The sequence below is a fragment of the Brienomyrus brachyistius genome, chromosome 6, assembly GCF_023856365.1.
Source record: "Brienomyrus brachyistius isolate T26 chromosome 6, BBRACH_0.4, whole genome shotgun sequence".
NCBI lineage: Eukaryota > Metazoa > Chordata > Actinopteri > Osteoglossiformes > Mormyridae > Brienomyrus > Brienomyrus brachyistius.
The window spans coordinates 15,077,482-15,083,064 of NC_064538.1; the positions used below are offsets into that span (position 1 = coordinate 15,077,482).

The 5,583-nt window shown below is 41.8% G+C and overlaps 1 long non-coding RNA gene across 1 annotated transcript; it reads right to left on the reverse strand.

Moving 5' to 3' along the window:
- Positions 1-817: 817 nt before the first annotated feature.
- LOC125745201 (uncharacterized) lies at positions 818-3,142 on the reverse strand. Its single transcript, XR_007398593.1, has 3 exons — positions 3,047-3,142; positions 1,908-1,976; positions 818-1,729 (listed from the first exon to the last, which is right to left on the reverse strand). It is a non-coding gene; the product is annotated as an uncharacterized LOC125745201 (long non-coding RNA).
- Positions 3,143-5,583: the final 2,441 nt, after the last annotated feature.

Sequence of the window (5,583 nt, forward strand, 5' to 3'; positions counted from 1 at the left end):
GGGACAATTGGCAGAGGTGACAGCCAAACGGTCAGCCCTGGAGGTGTGAGTCACTGATTGCTGTTTAACTAACCATGATTCGTTGTTATAATCTACACCTCACACTACTGCACATACTGTAGCGCTCTGTCGCAAAATCTACAAAACAGCTTAATTCCGATAAGCTACTGTAGCAATAAATTCTTTTGTTCCATAAACAGGACCAATAAAGTTCTTATTGGTGTCAAACATCCTTTAGTTAACAATTCGCACATGAGCTCACGCCAGCCTAATTCTGTTTGCATTCCTTCACTCTGTCTAATTTCTTGTTTTTACATTTGGTTTCGTTCTGTGATAGGAGACACCACTGGGGTTGAATGTGAAAATGTGTGAAGAAAAGTCAAGGCTGATTGAGTCACTCTGTTTGTTTGACTTGCTCTGATCGGAGTTGGTCAGCTTCATGCACCCGTTCAGTCTTGACTTTGCCCACTAATTAAGCCACTTTAGTGCCGACATCTAGTGGGTTTTTTCAGATCATTCTGGCACGCGGATTCTTTCTACAGGATGGCATGTTTCCTGGTGCATTTTTACAACCATATGCTCTGTGATTTCAGACATGTTAATGTCTGTTCTATAACTTAAGATAAGATAAGATAAGAAATATATAATATACTCTGTACAAAGTTAAAAAAAAACTGTAACTAAGCTATAACAAATATAAAATAACAGATTATTAGTGCACGTGGTAATGAAAAGTGTCTTAGTGTAGTGCCTTGAATAATTAAGTGTTGAATAAATGTGTTTAGTTATTTTTAATCAAAGAGAACATGTTCTTTACATTGCAGACACTAACTTTTAAAACAAGTTTTATAAGGTCAACATGTATTTATACATGAAGTACGGTGCTTCACTGGTTCAAAAGCAATAAAATCAATATTCCAAACTAACAGTTAAACTGAATATACTACATATATGTATATATACAGTATATAAACTGAAGTAATGGCTTGTGCTAATAGTCTCTTATTTGGCTTGTGTTACTGCCTGTTGAAGGAAAGTATTTTGTCCAGAAAATCTACATTTTGGCGGGCATGGTAAGCTCCTGCATAGAGCACTACACAGCTGACGTATTCGTTACTGACAATTCGTTGCGAATTGCAATCTATTTTGTCATTCAAAAAGATAAAATGGGTTTTATCTGTTGGGAGTCATCATCTACTTAGTAAACACATGGTTTTATAAGATTGTTTTTGTTGGTTAATGTTGAATCCTGAGTCAGCACTTTCTGATTTAGCTTTCTTACTAAATAAAGCTTGATGCAGGTCATATTGGCCCATCATGGGCACATTTTACCTACATGTGAACCTCTAGGTCAGCCACGGCAGTTCCACGAAAAAGCAGGAATCCATGAGAAGGATTTGGTCAGCGTGCCAAGCATTCATTAATCAGCCTTCCCTGGGCCTAAATTTCATTTTGGTGGCTGATCTGTGGCGCAATCCATCCCCATCGGTTCCCACATTTGATCAGTGCCTTCACAATTAAAAAAGCAAAGATCCAGTTGCTTTCATGCATCAAATTACTTGCGTCTGTGCTGAGGGGGTCTGGGAAATCAGGCGTAGCGCATATGCAGTTACAGATGGGGAGATGCATGGTGTGCTGCTGTTCACCTCTGCAGAACTCCTCCCTGCCTGTTAAACTCCACACTGTGTGCCATTTAAAGCTGGGCTTTCCATTACAAACCATATGGTCACTGAAAAAGAAAAGATTCAGTCCTGAATTATAATTATGACCAAATGCTGTTGGATCTGAGGGGAAAAATGAAATCTGCAGGTGAGAGAAACTTTCTAAAGAGAGGTGTGGTGTAGAAGGACTGCTGGAGGAGGTGATTACACTGGTATGCTTGAGGACAGTCCTCTGGACGCACTCACCTCTATCACTATCCATCAGAAACCAGAGATTGAATTCAAAAGCCTCCAGACAATCATCCATGAATCAACCTGCAGCAGGGGGTGTAAGTGACATAAAATTGAGGAGATGTGCATAAGTGATTTGGACAGACTTGACTTGTGACTGATCCAGGTCATGGACAGAATGCCTGGTTCAGTCAGAACAGGCTTGGTAGACGTGGCCTGAGACTCACAGACCTGAGAGTCAAAGTATAAATGTGGCTTGAGATACACAGACCTGAGAATCAGAGTAAGTATGAACGTGGCCTGACACTCAAAGACCCGAGAGTCAGAGTAAGTATGAACGTGGCCTGACACTCAAAGACCCGAGAGTCAGAGCAAGTATGAACGTGGCCTGGCACTCAAAGACCCGAGAGTCAGAGTAAGTGCAGACGTTATAGCTGGAAAAGGAGAGCCGAGTGACCCGTTCCTCCACAAAGTATGCAGGACAGGACCTAATGAGAGTGTTTAAAGACGTAACCCAATGATTATATTGATAGCACTTAATAGATACACAGTAAATCAATAAATGCACAAAATTCATTTAGTATTACCACTCAAGACATCTGCAAACTTGGATGAGAGTAAATTTCCAATTCTTTCTGATATCAAAACTGTGGGGGTTCTGTCATGCTCAGACTAACACCCTAAGAGCAGGGATGATGGGTAACTGGTCCATCACACACTTTAAACGGTTCAAAATTACCCTGCTGGGGTCTAACGTTACAGTTCAAAGCAGTTAAGGAGAGTGGAGTGTGGAGCCCAGCTTTTCTGAGGAGTAGCACAGGAGCGCCACACAGGTTAGGGAGGTGCTCTAAGCTGTCCCCCTCCTCCTTTGCACTCCATATTTCCCCACACCTGTCATGTCACCCCATTTTGTTGTGCCCCCCTAGCCTTCTCTATTATCTGCCATATCTTTTATCCTAATCTCTACCCCACACTTTTTGTTTTCAACTCTCACCCACCCGCTTCACAGTTCACCTTCCCCTTTCTCTTCCTCTCCCACATGATTTGTCTTTTCGTTCCTTCTCAACCACTCTTCTTTTATTGGAACCCCCAACTCCCACATCTCAGGGGCTCCATACACTGTCCTGTCCTGTTTCGTGTCCAGAGGAACTTACCTTGACCCATGTGACGTATCTTCTCTGTGTCTGGGGCGCGCTGTCCGGGCTGACACCCTTTCCTTCACACGCACAGGCGTGTCTTTGTACACGCACACTGCAGGCAAACACGCATGCACTGCATCTGCCTGGACCAAAGAGCCTGGCTTGGGCTAATATCCGTGAATTGAATTGTTTGGGGAGAGAAGGCAGCTCGGTGCTTGTTCATGTTCATGAACAATAGAACAGAGGGAGCATGGAGCAGAGCTGCACCCTGGAATTACAAAGAACAGTCTGGCTTTTAGACAAAAAAGTTGGACTGCACAATATTTTTATTCAACAGTCTGGGTTTTTATCATACGAAACAAAGACTGTATTTTTTTGTACTAGATGTCTTTTTTCTTTGATAACCACATTTACTTTCTTTTTCGAAGAATATTTGTGGGTAATATTAAATATGTATTTTACAGCATATCTACAGTGGTTTATAAAAGACAATGTCAAGTAATTCACATCTGAAAAGGACCTGCAGGGCCAAACTCACACAATGCGTGGTCACACCTGAGATACATTCATGAGTATAATCCTGAACTTTTAACCTAAGAAAACCGCAATGTAATTCATATCTGGGGCTGACACACATGTGATCGCTTAGCAGAAGAAGAGCAGGGACAAAGAAAGGACATCTAATTAGAAGGCAAAAGAGCTGTGGGGTGGGGTTTGACAAGTGTCAGCCATGTGTAAAGAAGAGGCTAGTACAGAAATGAGTATGTGCAGGGAGTAGTGTACTACAGAAATAAGCATGTCTAAGAACAAAACAGTAAAGAAGCAGGCATGTGTAGGGAATAGGGTAGTACAGAAATGAGCATGTGCAGGGAGTAGGGTAGTACAGAAATGAGCATATGTAGGGAGTAGGGTAGTACAGAAATGAGCATGTGCAAGGAGTAGGGTAGTACAGAAATAAGCATGTGCAGGGAGTAGGGTAGTACAGAAATGAGCATATGTAGCGAGTAGGGTAGTACAGAAATAAGCATGTGCAGGGAGTAGGGTAGTACAGAAATGAGCATGTGCAGGGAGTAGGGTAGTACAGAAATGAGCGTGTGCAGGGAGTAGGGTAGTACAGAAATGAGCATGTGCAGGGAGTAGGGTAGTACAGAAATGAGCATGTGCAGGGAGTAGGGTAGTACAGAAATGAGCATATGTAGGGAGTAGGGTAGTACAGAAATGAGCATGTGCAGGGAGTACTGCCGGCTATTGCACTTAAATTGTTTTTGAAACAAGCATGTCTGCATATTGAAAGAGGTGTTTCATCTGCTTGTTTGGTGAAGACTACCTTCAAGAAGTAGTATCTTTAATGAAAATGGTATATTTAAGCAATGTATCAAATATTTACACTTTCAAGTATTTGTTCTGTGTTTCAGTGGAATAGATTATTGTTTTTTTTTTCTTCAATTAAATGGCATAATCTGTAACTTAAAGGTGGGGAAATAGATCATTTCACAGCAAATGAATCTAGTGGAACATTTGTGCGTTCAGTGGTGTACACAAACAGAAGAAACCAAGAATCACTGAAAGCTGTCCACTTTTTGAAATACCCCCAAAACATTGTAGTTATTGTGACTATTACATGCATGTTTCGTGTTTTTAAGAACGTGTCCTGTCTCGACAAAGGCAGGCCCATTTTGTCTTTCAGGACTATTTCTGAAAGATATGTGTGTATGTGTATCAGGAATCTGCACAGATGTGGCACATCTGGTGCAGATATATGCGTGTGACAGAGAAAGAGTAGGAGTAGCCAGTAAAGTGATACTGCATGCCTGTCGGTGTGTGAATGTGAAATGAGAGAGACATGGTTTTCTGTTGGTCACAGACTCTGAGATATGTGTGTGTGTCTGTGTGTGTGTGAGAGAGAGAGGGAGAGAGAAAAAGAGTGAAATAGAAAGAGAGTGAGAGAGAGATTCAGTGGGGTTAAGGTCAAAAACAGAGGTTTTTCGATATGAATAGTATGCATTAAAGTAGATACCTTGAACAGAAATCCAGTGGGACACCTTTTGACCTCTAAGCATTTATGAGATGTTTGATTTCTATACATATGATTTATATGGTAACTCTGTATCTCTCATATCCATTGCAGATTGCAGGTTGTGCCTGTGTGAATCTTCTGTATGCTTTCCCTCGCGGAGTTCCTTACGCATTCCTGCAAGCATTCCTTTCTAGGCAAACTCTCAGAATACACTTCTTCTCAATCTGCCAGTCATGCCACGATAATAACTTCCATCAGGTCCCCAGTAGCTGAGGATATCACTCTCTCGTTAACGTTACTGACCCCTTATCCCAGCAAGAAAACCCTGATGGTGCCCAGATTGTGTTTACATCAAAGGAGGTTAAGCTTCAAAGCAGATGAAGGGCCACTTCAATCAGCCTGCTTATTAGCAAATGGGCAGTTAAGACCCTAAATCGGTGATAAGACCCTAAAGAGCTGAGAATCTGGTGTGCATGCCCTCTGAACCGCAGCTACAATCAGGGCTGGACTGACCATCTGGAACACTGGGCATTTT